Raw genomic sequence first — 12,929 nt, 5'->3', positions numbered from 1 at the left:
GTGTGTTCCATAGACAGCACTTCATGTCTCTTCTGCATCTCTTCCTCTAAGCACAGTATCTGGAGGGTTGTATGAGAAGGACCTAGGTTTATATTTATATGATCATGGTTACATTGCTTAGCCCCACTGAGGCTCAGTCTTCCTGTCTGCAAAGTGGAGAGGATGATATGACTATTCAAAAATTGGACCCAAGGACTGAATGAGAAGTTTTTTTTATAGTTTCATTGAGTTATCATTGATATAAACAGATAAATAATTTGATGAGCTTTAAAATAAGTTTGTATCCAGGAAACCCTAACCTCTTCAGTAATAAACATGTACATTACCCTAAGAGTCTTACGTCCTTTTGTAGTCCCTCCCCTCTCACTCCCCTGTTCCTTTTGAAGTTAGCAATATACATCCTTAAAACTTTCATACTTGAAAATCTTGGCTATTCTAGTTCTTTGCCTTTCTATGTGAAGCTTAGAAAGGCTTGTTATGCTTCACCTGAAGAACTTTCTGGGATTTTGATTATGGTTGCATTGAATCCATAGATTAACCTTTGGGAGAAGCAACATCTTAGTAATACTAAGTCGCTTGAACCATGAGCACTAAATATTTCCATGTATTTTTATTTTTTACTTTTGTTTTTTCAAGGTAGGGTCTTGCTGTAGCCCAGGCTGACCTAGAATTCACAACATAGTCTTATGCTGGCCTTGAACTCACAGTGATCCTACTACCTCAGGCCTCCCAAATGCTAGGAATAAAGGCGTGTGCCACCATGTCTGGCAGAGAAAGAGAGGGAGAGATACACAGAGAGAAGAGAGAATTGGTGTACCAGGGCCTCTGGTCCCTGCAGACATACTCCAGATGCATGCACCACTTTGTGTATCTGGCTTTACATGGGTACTGGGGAATAGAACTCAGGTTGTTAGGCTTTATAGGCAAGGGCCTTAACTACTGAACCATCTCCCCAGCCCTCCATGTATTTTTTTCCCTGGTTTTTTCAAGGAAGTCACTGGGTAGTCTCAGGGTGGCCTTGAACTCATGGTGATTCCCCTACCTCTGTCTCCCAAGTGCTGGGATTAAAGGTGTGTGCCACTAAAAACTCATGAACACAGTAAGTTTGCATGTGTTTAGATCATCTGTAATGTTACATAGTTTACAGTGTCTAGGTTTAACACATCTTTTGTTAGATTTTTCCCTGAATATTTTATTTTCTGAGTGGTAGTAAATGTTATTTTATCTTTTTTTTTTTTTTTTTTTTTTTTGGTTTTTTGAGGTAGGGTCTCACTCTGGCTCAGGCTGACCTGGAATTCACTATGTAGTCTCAGGGTGGCCTTGAACTCTCGGCGATCCTCCTACCTCTGCCTCCCGAGTGCTGGGATTAAAGGCGTGCGCCACCACGCCCGGCTATCTTAATTTTTTATGGAAAGCACAACAGACTTCCCTTTTAAAAATATTATTTATTTGTTTATTTATTTGACAGAGAAAGAGGGAGAGAGAATGTGCACCCCATGGCCTCCAGCCACTGCAAACGAACTTCAGAAGCATGTGCCCCCTTGTGCATCTGGCTAACGTGGGTCCTTGGGAATCAAACCTGGGTCAGTTGGCTTTGCAAGCAAATTCCTTAACTGCTAAGTCATCTCTCCAGCCCAGAATGCCTTTTTTTTTTTTTTAATGCAAGAGTGAGAAAGAGAGAGAATTGGCATGCCAGGGCCTCCAGTCACTGAAGTCAAACTCCAGACACATGCATCCCTTTGTGCTCATGTGCAACCTAGCGTGCTTGTGTCACTGTGCATTTGGCTTATGTGGGACCTGGAAAGTCGAACATGAGTGCTTAGGCTTTGTAGGCAAGCACCTTAACCGCTAAACCATCTCTCCAAACCAACTGTTACTTTATTTTAATTGCAATCCTAATTTTTAGTTTGTTAGAAACATAAATGATTTTACAACATGCCCTTTATATTTTGTAACATCACTATATTCACTTATCTTTTCTAATAATATTTTTGTAGATGCCGTAGGAATTTCTATGTAGATGGCATCTTTGTGAATAAACATAATCATCTTTATTTCTGAACTGAAAGCTTTTAATTTTTGTTTTTGCCATATTGCACTAGCTATAAAGTTTCATACAGAGTAGAATGGAAGTGGTATGAGGGAAGATACCCTTGGCTTATTTCAGATTTTAGAGGAAGTCTTTCATCACTAGGTTATGTGTAGCTACAAATAATTCATAAATGCCTTTTACCAGTTTAAGTGTGTTTTCTTATATGCTCTAGTCTGTTGAAAGCCCCTGCTCTGGAATGGATATTGAATTTTTAAAGTGTTTGGTCTGTTACTATGGAGAATTACATTAATTGATTCTTAAAATGTATTTATTTGAGAGATAGAGAGAGAATGAATGAATGAATGAATGCATATGCGTGTGCCAGGGTCTCCAGCCACTGCTAATGAACTCCAGATACATGTGCCCCCTTGTGCATCTGGTTAGCATGGGTCCTGGGGGAATTGAACCTGGGTCCTTTGGCTTTGCAGGCAAATGCCTTAACTGCTAAGTCATTGCTCCAGCCCACTTTAACTCATTAAAATTTTTTTTAAGTATTTTTTTTTAATTTATTTATTTGAGAGCGACAGACACAGAGAGAAAGACAGATAGAGGGAGAGAGAGAGAATGGGCGCGCCAGGGCTTCCAGCCTCTGCAAACGAACTCCAGACGCGTGCGCCCCCTTGTGCATCTGGCTAACGTGGGACCTGGGGAACCGAGCCTCGAACCAGGGTCCTTAGGCTTCACAGACAAGTGCTTAACCGCTAAGCCATCTCTCCAGCCAAAATTTTTTTATTTTTATTTATTTATTCGACAGAGAAAGAGGGGGAGGAAGGGAGGGAGGGAGGGAGGGAGGGAGAGAGGGAGAGAGGGAGAGAGAGAGAAAGGGATGGAGGGAGAGAGAGGGGGAATGAATGGGTGTGCCAGGGCTTCTAGCCACTGTAAACAAACTCCAGATGCATGCGCCCCCTTGTGCATCTGGTTAACATGGGTCCTGGGGAATTGAACCTGGGTCCTTTGGCTTTGCAGGCAAATGCCTTAACTGTTAAGCCATCTCTTCAGCCCCATATTAATTGTTTTTTTTTTTTAAAGTTAAAACAACCTTGGGCAGACACACTGGTCCCCAACTGATGGCTGCGTGTCACAGTTCCGTGAAGTGGGTGGCTGGGTGCTGAGAGGTTTGGGAGAAGGGCCAAAGGCTACCTGTTACAGCCTTCTCTCCTACAGGATGACACTTTGAGGACGCAGCAGCACCCAGGGTGTGGCGGCCTCCCTTCTCCCACCACTGGTACCCCACAGGACAGTAGCAGGCTGTGGACATTTCTTCCTGCCGGAGGCAGGCCAGCCAGTCCCTGGGGAGATGGGCAGCTGTCGAAAAAGGCACAAACAATGGAAGAATAGATACCATTGTATATATTAATAACATACTGAAAAGAAAATAAGGAGGTCAGGAGTCTCAGTATGAATCAGTCTAGATCCAGATCAGGTGGTAGTGGTGAAAGAAATCTTATTTCAAGACCATACTCATTGTGAAAATAAGAGAAGATGGCAGAAAGAGCGTCTCCACAGAGAAGAAGCCTGTTATGAGTTTATTAATGAACTCACTGATGAAGACTATCATGTAGTGAGAGACCATCATCTTTAAGGCATTCGTGGAGAAATAACATCAGAAGAGCTTCATCAATGGTTAGACGGAGTAAAGAAACAAATAGCATCCCAGCCTGACTCAAGAAACGGGTCAAGTAACGGAGACTTGCCAGTCCTGAGAGAAAGCTCAGATGAAGGCTCTTTGTGTGAATGGTTGAACACTTTCGGCGCACAGGAAACACAACTCGAAGTGGCCAAAATGAAAATCAAACTTGGGGAGCTGTGAGTCAAACAAACCCCAACAGAGGCAAATTTTGGTTTAGTCTGGAAATCCACATAATTCATGAGAACAGAGGATTTGAAATTCATAGTGAAAATAATACGGACATTCCTATGTCAGCTTTTAACAGAGATTGCATTAGAAGCAGGCAACAAAGATCAACCAGCCCTGTGGCTAGACGAACAAGAAACCAAACCTCGATAAATTTCAGTGGTAGTAGAACCAGCCGTGGTTCAAGGGGGCAGAATTCAATGGCAGGCTTGTTTTCAACATTAGAAAGGTTGAATAGAATCAGAGGAAGAGTTGACATTCCTAGAACTAGTGCTCCTTGCACTAATTTTAGTAGTCACCCAAACCATTCAGATGGTAGTGATCTCAGGCAAAGGGAGGGGCAGTGTTTTGGAGCAGCATTTGGGAAAATGGAGCTAGAACCAATGTTACTGTGAGGAACACAAACCAAAGATTAGAGTCAATAAGATTACGTTCTATTTTCAGTGGTCGAAGCCGTTCACCAGTTCAGAGACAGAGAGGTACTGCTTCTCATGATTACCAAAGGGAAGGTAGACCTGCCCAGCAGAGCATGTGATGAAGGCCTGTTAGGAGGAGAGGTGGAACAAGTGTCTTTATAGAACAGAAGTGAGAACATAGATACTACAAATACCCCATTCTCTAATTCAAGACTTGTGTCAAGAGTAACAGTAGTAGAAGAAGAAACTGGCAAATCTCCAGCTGCTGTACAACACCATCCAGCAATTACACTAGACCTTCATTCAAGTAAGGAGGACTCCTCCTGGAGAAAGTAGAGACCGGGATAGTATTGTAAGTACACCCTGATCTAGAGTAGGGCAATACAGTTGAAAGTTACAGTGGGGGCTTTTGCCACACTGTTTCTCTTTTAGAGAGGTCAGATATTCAAACCTCTGTTAGCATCAATTCTTCTCTTCGGAGAATTTCTGAGAAATGAGCTTGTTGAGTTATCCTCAGTGGCTCTTTGGTCAGTTTTAAGGCATATCATGACTGGGTTTGGAGAACTGAGTTCTCTATCGGAGGCAGAGTCTGAGTCAGAGATTGAGAGAAATGATCAGCATTTGCTAGAGGTGAGCTTAGAATTGAGTGACAGCTAACAATAGCAGTCAGCATAGTGAAGGTTCCTCACAAGACAGGGAGGCCCAAGAAGATAGTTCCGAAATGCTAGGTGGAAATGAGACCACTCAGCACAGGCTCTGAACAGTGGCAATAGAGGTAGCAGACAGTTGCAGAATACAAGCAGTTTAGTTGACACTGGCACATTACCTATTCTGTGCCTTGCTTACTTCTAACTAAACGAAGGTGATGATAATGATCCAATTCATGGGTTAACCAAAAAGCAGATTGACAATCTTGCCATGAAGAGCTATGAGCATAATGGCATTGATAGTGAGTTCAGTGAAATCGAAATCTGTAGTGTTTGTATCAGTGACTATGAAACTGGAAATAAGCTCAGGCAATTACCTCGTATGCATGAATTTCACATTCACTATATCGATGGGTGGCTCTCAGAGAACTGCACGTGTCCGGCCTGCTGGCATCCTGTTCTAGGCTTTGGGGTAGCAAACGATGGATGAAATGATGGGCTTTGTTCATATATCATATCTTACTTAAACTGAATAGTCCAGCAAGTTTTTTTTTTGTTGAGTTACTTGTGATGCACTAACCAAGATGAAAAAATGACAGATTGAACTATTTTTGTGTGCTTTTTAAAAACTTGTTAAAAGAGGTCATTTATATAAAATTTAAAATATAGATGTTAGGGCTGGAGAGATGGCTCAGCTGTTAAGTGCTTGTCTGTGAAGCCTAAGGACCCCGGTTCGAGGCTCAATTCCCCAGGACCCACGTTAGCTAGATGCATAAGGGGCACATGCATCTGGAGTTTGTTTGCAGTGGCTGGAGGCCCTGGCGCACCCATTCTCTGTGTGTCTCTGTCTCTGTCTCTCTCTCTCTCTGCCTCTTTCTCTCTCTGTCGCTCTCTCTCTGCCTCTTTCTCTCTCTGTCGCTCTCAAGTAAATAAATAACAATAAACAAAAATTTTTTAATAAAATATAGATGCTAAATTATCCAAAAGTATAGAATAGTTAATATTGCTAAAACCAAATAACCTTTAAGGTATTTTATTTTGATAATTTTGTCATGCCAGGCACTTTTGTATATGCTCAACTCAGTATATTAAAGGTTAATATTCTTTTTCTTACTAATATAGTAACCCTACTTAGATTATCAAGGTTTATAGGCTTAGTACTGGGTTAGACATTGGTACTAAATTTTTCTAAGGATGTTTGGCTAGATGTTTACTAAATATATCTAAGTTACTTGAAGTGATAATTTAACATGTGGCGTGTGTATGTGTGCATGTGTGTGTGTGTATCACACACACACACACACACACACACACACAAATATGTATACAGAAACATAATTTTATGGTTAAAATATCCAGGCTAAAAACTACAAGTTTGATTCTCATTTAAGCCTTTGGGCTTATGCTACATATGGTACAGTGCTTAATATTGACAAGATCATCTCTGATAGAAATGTGAATTAATGTGTAATTTAAGAGAGCTAATTTACTGAAGTGTCGCTGACAATCTGACTTATAAAGCCAGCAATATTTAATTCAGAACAAATATTTCCCTATTTGTACATGTAACAATAAAAGGTAGACATAGATTATTTGATGTTTATTCTTTTTTGTGACTTTTAAAATTTCAAACAGTTCTTTCGATTAAGTAGAGTATGCATTATGTACAGTTTCTGAAATTTAGTGTTAAAGTCTTTAAAAATTAGTATAAAAATGAAATGCATAGAAAATATGTTAAGCTTAGTTGGAGGTCAGAAAACCCCAAATAAGTCAAAAGAAAAATGCTTAAAAGTATGTAGAATTTATATCAGCACAAAGTATGCACAGAAGATCTATTTCTACTAATAAATATTAAAACTAAAAACAAAACAAACAAAAAAGACCTTGCATTCTGCAGTAAGTTCTACTTGGTAACAGTGTAGAAGCCTTTTGGTATATTGTTGGATTGAATTTATTAAAATTTTGTTTAGAATTGTTATATCTGTAATCTTGATACTGGTGTGTACTTTTCTTGTAAGCCTTGGTTTGGTTTTGATAACAGTATACTACTGACCTCTCAAAAGGAGTTAGGAACATTTTTTTTCTTTTTCAGTTTTCCCAAAGACTTTGTATAGAATTATTATGGCTTCATCTTAAATTATTTCAGCATACGAACACTTGGACATAAAGTTTTCTTTGTGGAAATTTTACCTCACGTTTCATTGTAAGTAAAATTTATTTTTAAAGAACAGTTTCAGGTTCACAGCAAAATTAAGCAGAAAGTACAAAGAATTTCTCTTTGTTCCCTTCCCACCCAGCCTTCCTAACTCTTACCTTCTTTCCATTATGATGCAGTTGTTAGAATCAATGAACCAACATTGATATATCATTATTACTCATGTTGACAAATGTGTACCATACATTGATATACATATGTACACATATATACACACACTTACATACACTATGTAGAATAGTTTCACTGTTCCAAAATTCCTTTGTGGTCTACCTATTCATTCTTTCCTCTTCCTCAACTCACAGCAACTACTGATGGTTTAGTACCCCTATAGTTTTGCCTTTTCTAGAATGTCATGCGAGTAGAATCATACAGAGCCTTTTCAGGTTGGCTTCTTTCACGTAACAGTGCACATTTGCTTCCTTCATGCCTTTCCATGGTTTGATACTCATGTCTTTTTTGTGTTGAACAATACTGCATTATCTGGAGGTGCCATAGTTTATCCACTCACTCACCAAGGGGCATCTTGGTTGCTGCCCAGTTTGGACTGTTATGAGTAATGCTTTAGTAAACATCCATTTGCAGACCTTTGTGTGCACTTGAGTTTTCAAGTCTAGGCTTCTTAATACCAAGAAGAATGATTGTTAAGAATGATTGCTGCAGCACTGTGAAGGGCTTTTAACTGAGAAATTGCTCTTCAGATTATATATATTTTAGTAATCTTTGAGTGCTTTTTAGCTTACTAGATGTTGTCAGACTGTTCTCAGGTGTTTTTATTCCAGTTTCTGTTTCTGTCAGCAGCATGTGAGCGGTGCTGCGTGTTGGCCAGCACTTGGCCTTGTCAAAGAATGAAACAGTGGATGGAGAGCCCACCTCAGTGAGTGCTCCTCTCCTTTCGGTTGTCTTGAGCACTCAGATCCTGGCTGCCAGTTGCTCTGGACTGTCTCTTAAGTAGCTGCCCTTGTGTTTTATTGTAGTGCCCATCCAGGTTCATGGTTGCAGGAATGCCATTTACTTGGCATAGAATCAGAAGTGCCTTTTTTTTTTTTTTTTTTTTTGAGGTAAGTAATGTCTCACTCTAGTCCAGGCTGACCTGGAAGTCACTATGTAGTCTCAGGGGAGTCTTGAACTCACAGTGATCCTCCTCCCTGCCTCACGAGTGCTGGGATTAAAAGTGTTTGTCATGGGCTGGAGAGATGGCTTAGTGGTTAAGTGCTTGCCTGTGAAGCCTAAGGACCCTGGTTTGGGGCTTGATTCCCCAGGACCCATGTTAGCTAGATGCACAAGGGGGCACACATGTCTGGAGTTCATTTCCAGTGGCTGGAGGCCCTAGTGAGCCCATTCTCTCTCTCTCTCTCTCTCTCTCTCTCTCTCTCTGTTGCTCTCAAATAAATAATTTTTTTAAAAGTGTGTGTCACCATGCCTGGCTTAGAAGTTCCATTCTTTATTTCCAAAACTCCCTCCTGTGTAAATGAATTATTTTTCATAAATTATATTGAGGTGTGTTTCTACTCTTGAAGGGTTCAGATAGCTACTAAATGTCTGTGTAATGACACTTTTCCTTGTTCCTCTCATATGATGCCTATAGTTATAATACTTAGAATGATTCCCCTTTGGGAGGCATTGATTAAAATATGCCTAACATCTTTAGGTTTGTGTTTGCAGTGCGTGATCTTGGTGTGTAAGTCAAAAGACTGCAAATGAAATATGCAGTGAAACTCATATTATCTTTGGTTTTGCTTTCATAACTAGGCATTAATGATAACATTCTTGTCACCAAGCAGTGGTACCTGAACAGAGAAGGAGCATTTGCCTTCCAAAGACTGGTAAGAAGAAAGGGGACCTTGTGAGAAGGTAGCTTGGCTTGGAAAGGCTAGGAATTTATCCCAACACAAAAGTCTTGCTTTGGAAAACCTTTCAAAACTGTTTATTATACTGCCAAATAAAAGAAGCCACTCTAACAGGTGAGGGCTGGAAGAGCCCTGTAACGTGTGTGACTGAACTCTGTTAGTTCTGAGCAGAGGTAGGGGCATCACGTATCAAATGAAGCCATTTGTTAGCCTATCATCTGGAGTTCTGAGGCAGGTCATGGGAAGATCCCGCAGCTGTGGCATTTTTCTGGGAAACTTGTGGCCTGAACTGCTAGGGACAATCTCAGTGTCGCTTGCTCCTGCTGGTTTCTGTTGCCTGCATTTCACCAACATCCAAGTAGAATTCTTACATTGCAGCCAGGTATGGTGGCACACGTCATCAATCCCAGCACTTGGGAGGTAGAGGTAGGAGGATTGTCATGAGTTCGAGGCCAGCCTGAGACTACATAGTGAGTTCCAGGTCAGCCTGGGCTAGAAGTAAGATCCTACCTCAAAAAACCAAACCAATACCCCCCCCCCCAAAATACTTACATTGAAGACCCCAGGGATATATATGTTCAGGTCACAAGGTCACAATGACACACAGTTCTTTCACCAAGCTACATTTTGCCTGAAATGACTGTCAGGTTGTTTCGTCCAGAGGTAGCATCACTTTATATCTGGCAACAAGCTGGCTCTGCAGTTATGATGAGGCAAGAGACCCACTTCTGCCGTGGCTGGCTTCATGTGCCGGCATGCATTGAGGACAGCTGATGGTCTGCTTCATGAGCCCATGACCTCATCAAAGCCGAGCCTGAGCCACACTGCCTTCTCAGGAGGTTTCCTTATGAAATGGAGTGGAACAGAAGCTACTTCAACTACCAGGGAGTTTCCTGGCTCTTCACAGGATAAGTCTTGAAATACTTGACTGAATTTAAAACCAAAATTCTACTTTTTTTTTGTTTTGTTTTTCGAGGACCTGGAATTCACTCTGTAGTCTCAGGGTGTCCTTGAACTCACGGTGATTCTCCTGTCTCTGCCTCCTGAGTGCTTGGATTAAAGGCGTGTGCTACCATGCCTGGCTCCAAAATTCTACTTTTTATTTTTTAAAAGGAAAGCAAGGGCTGGAGAGATTGCTCAGTGGTTAAAGGCACTTACTTGCAAAGCCTGATGTCCTGCGTTTGATTTCCTAGTACTTACATAAAGCCAGATGCACAAAGTGGCACATACGTTTGGAGTTCATTTGCAGTGGCAAGATGCCCTGGTGCATCCATTCTCTTTCTTGCCCTCTTTTTTAAAAATTATTTTTATTTATTTATTTGAGAGAATGAGAATGGGCATGCCAGGGCCTCTAGCTACTGCAAATGAACTCCAAATGTGTGCACCCCCTTGATCATCTGGCTTACGTGGGTCCTGAGGAGTCGAACCTGGGTCCTTTGGCTTTGTAGGCAAGTGCCTTAACTGGTAAGCCATCTCTCCAGGACCCTCTCTCCCTCTTTCTGTTTATAAATAAATGAAAATATTTACAAGCAAAGCAAAACCCACAAAACAGAGAAAGACTAACTTATTTATGGCTTACCTACTTGCAATATATATATATGTTTTTTTTTGGTATGTAAGTGAGGTAAACCAGTTAACCCACCATTCTTCATGTTTCTAGAAAGTGTACTGTTTAGGACCATGCAAGTGTGCAGATTTCATGCTGTGGGAGGGGCAGAGCTATGCTTTGTCTGTGGTGGTGGTGGAAATCCACAAGGTCAGGAAGCATTCTCCTCCCTTGAAGGCTGTTTGTACCCATTGGGTCATGAGAGGTGGTGTGGACTTGGTCCTTTCCTGGGGAGCAGCCATCAGTGAAGATGATTCTGATATTGTCTTCCTCAGGGGCTTGATTGAGGATAAAGAGAAAAATATGGTGAGATTTCACCTAGAAGTTTTTAAAGAGGGTACTGCTCACAGGTCCCTGACATTCATTGACTGGTCAGTGATCTCTGGGAATAGTGGTTCTTCTTGATTGCAAACATTTGTTTGGGTCAAACAAAAAATCAGGCTGACTAACTGTGAAATATATTGAATGTCAAGGAGTTTTTCATAATTCCAACTTTATATTCAGTAACAGTAATCATACATATATTGATAGGTGCTGCTCTAGTGAATTCACACAGATCTATCCATGGAAAATTTTCAGCATTCATAGAAGGTAGGCAGTTTTATTGTTGTCATTTTGAATAAGGAGGCTGAGCCCAGAAGAGATTAATCAAACTGCCATGGTCATAGGCTTGGCAGAAGACCTGGCTCCAGGCCCCACAAACCCACTCCTGTTGACTCATCACAATTTGAATTTATTTTGACTCTTCTTGAGAAGTTGATAATTTTATGTATGGAAGAGGGAAGAAGGGGGAGGGTAAAATAGTTGGTGAAAAGATGTTTCATTTAAATTTAACATTAAGATAAATTATGTATACAGTTACCTGTATTTTCTGAGGAGAGAGCTCATTGCTTGCTTTCATTAAATTCCAAAGGCTTCCAATATCCAAGTACAAGCATGTCTTCATCTCTCAAGTGCATAATACTTGTTCTATAATTTTCATTGAGTCACTGTACAAAGTCTATGTGCTTAAAGGCTTAAGCCTCTACTATTTAGAAAATTATTTTTCTAAACTCTTTGCATTGTGCTAGATGATATAGAATAATGCTAAGCCGAGTGAGTCACTCAAGCAGCCTCTGTGGCCAAATGCTTACTTAGAATGGGACAGTCAAGAGATGAACAAGTTGGACTGGGAGCACCTGTCCCTGTGCCTTGCTCAAGGTCTCTCAGGGAGACATGGCGCAACAGTCCAATAAGGAAAGGTGAGAGCCATCACAGGACTTGTACCTGCTGTAGAAGTCCTGGAAGGAGTATGTATCCTACTGTGGGGTGGTGGTGGGGCTTCTAAGAAAGCTTGTCTGAACGATGGTGTTTGAGCCAAGGCCAAAAATAGAGTCAGTATTGGCCAAGAGGGTTTTAGGTAGAGGAGGCCTAAGGAGAAAGAGAATAAGACAAGGACAGAGATCCCAGATAAAACATTAATCTGGCTGGAACATAGACTGACATTGTCACAGATGGGTTTGGAGCTAGCCAGAAACAGTCCCAGGAGATCTTTGTGCTAGGTTAGGTAATTTGACCCTGACCCTGATAGCCATAGGAAGATGCTGAAGGGTGTCAGAGAGGAGGGCTGGGAGATTGGTATTGCTCACAAGGCTTCTTTTGCTTCATGAAGGGTAGTCTGGTGGGGGTAGCAGGTGAGGAATCACTTTTATGGACTTGGTAAAAGGCAATGTGGTTCATATGAAGACAGTGCCAAGGGATAGGATGGCCCATGTTGGTAGTGAGCTGAGTTGGATATGGAATGGAGAGAGATGGAGAGGGAGTGATGGAGGGAGAAGGAGAGAGAAAGAAGAGTTGATGCAGGAATATATTTCTGGTATTTGTTGCCTAGGCACCAACATAACTGGTGGAGGAAGGATAGGTAGGGCAATGTCCCTGCAGAATTGAGTTGCCTTTGAGATACATGAGAGGCCAATGGTAAGAGCACAGACTACCTAGTCTTAATGCCCTTTAGCAGAACTGTAGCACCTTAGAAGTCACTGTCCCTGTCTAGTCCTGTGAAAGGATCCTGGGACCTAACTTGCCATTGTAGCATTAGTAGTAGTCCAAGTGCTTCTGTGAATTGGGACCCTAGTGGGGCACAGAAAACAGAATCCTGATAAGGACAGCCTGCAGAGATGTACCAGAGGTAACCAGCTGAGATGAAGGTAAGATTGACATCATGAGTCAGATCCCTGGCTCCAGAACCTCCTGGGAAGGAAAGGAAGAA

The 12,929-nt window shown here is 41.3% G+C and overlaps 1 protein-coding gene and 1 pseudogene across 9 annotated transcripts in view; both read left to right on the top strand.

Moving 5' to 3' along the window:
- Ralgps1 (Ral GEF with PH domain and SH3 binding motif 1) overlaps positions 1 to 12,929 on the top strand; it is a 325,831-nt gene that overhangs the window by 111,183 nt on the left and 201,719 nt on the right. The gene's annotated exons all lie outside the window — the stretch shown is intronic.
- On the top strand, positions 3,472 to 5,500 carry LOC101611663 (annotated as a pseudogene).

Source organism: Jaculus jaculus, chromosome 1, assembly GCF_020740685.1.
Source record: "Jaculus jaculus isolate mJacJac1 chromosome 1, mJacJac1.mat.Y.cur, whole genome shotgun sequence".
In the NCBI taxonomy this organism is placed as follows: domain Eukaryota; kingdom Metazoa; phylum Chordata; class Mammalia; order Rodentia; family Dipodidae; genus Jaculus; species Jaculus jaculus.
Note: the sequence above shows the minus strand (reverse complement) of the source record. Positions and strands in the feature narration are given on the sequence as shown.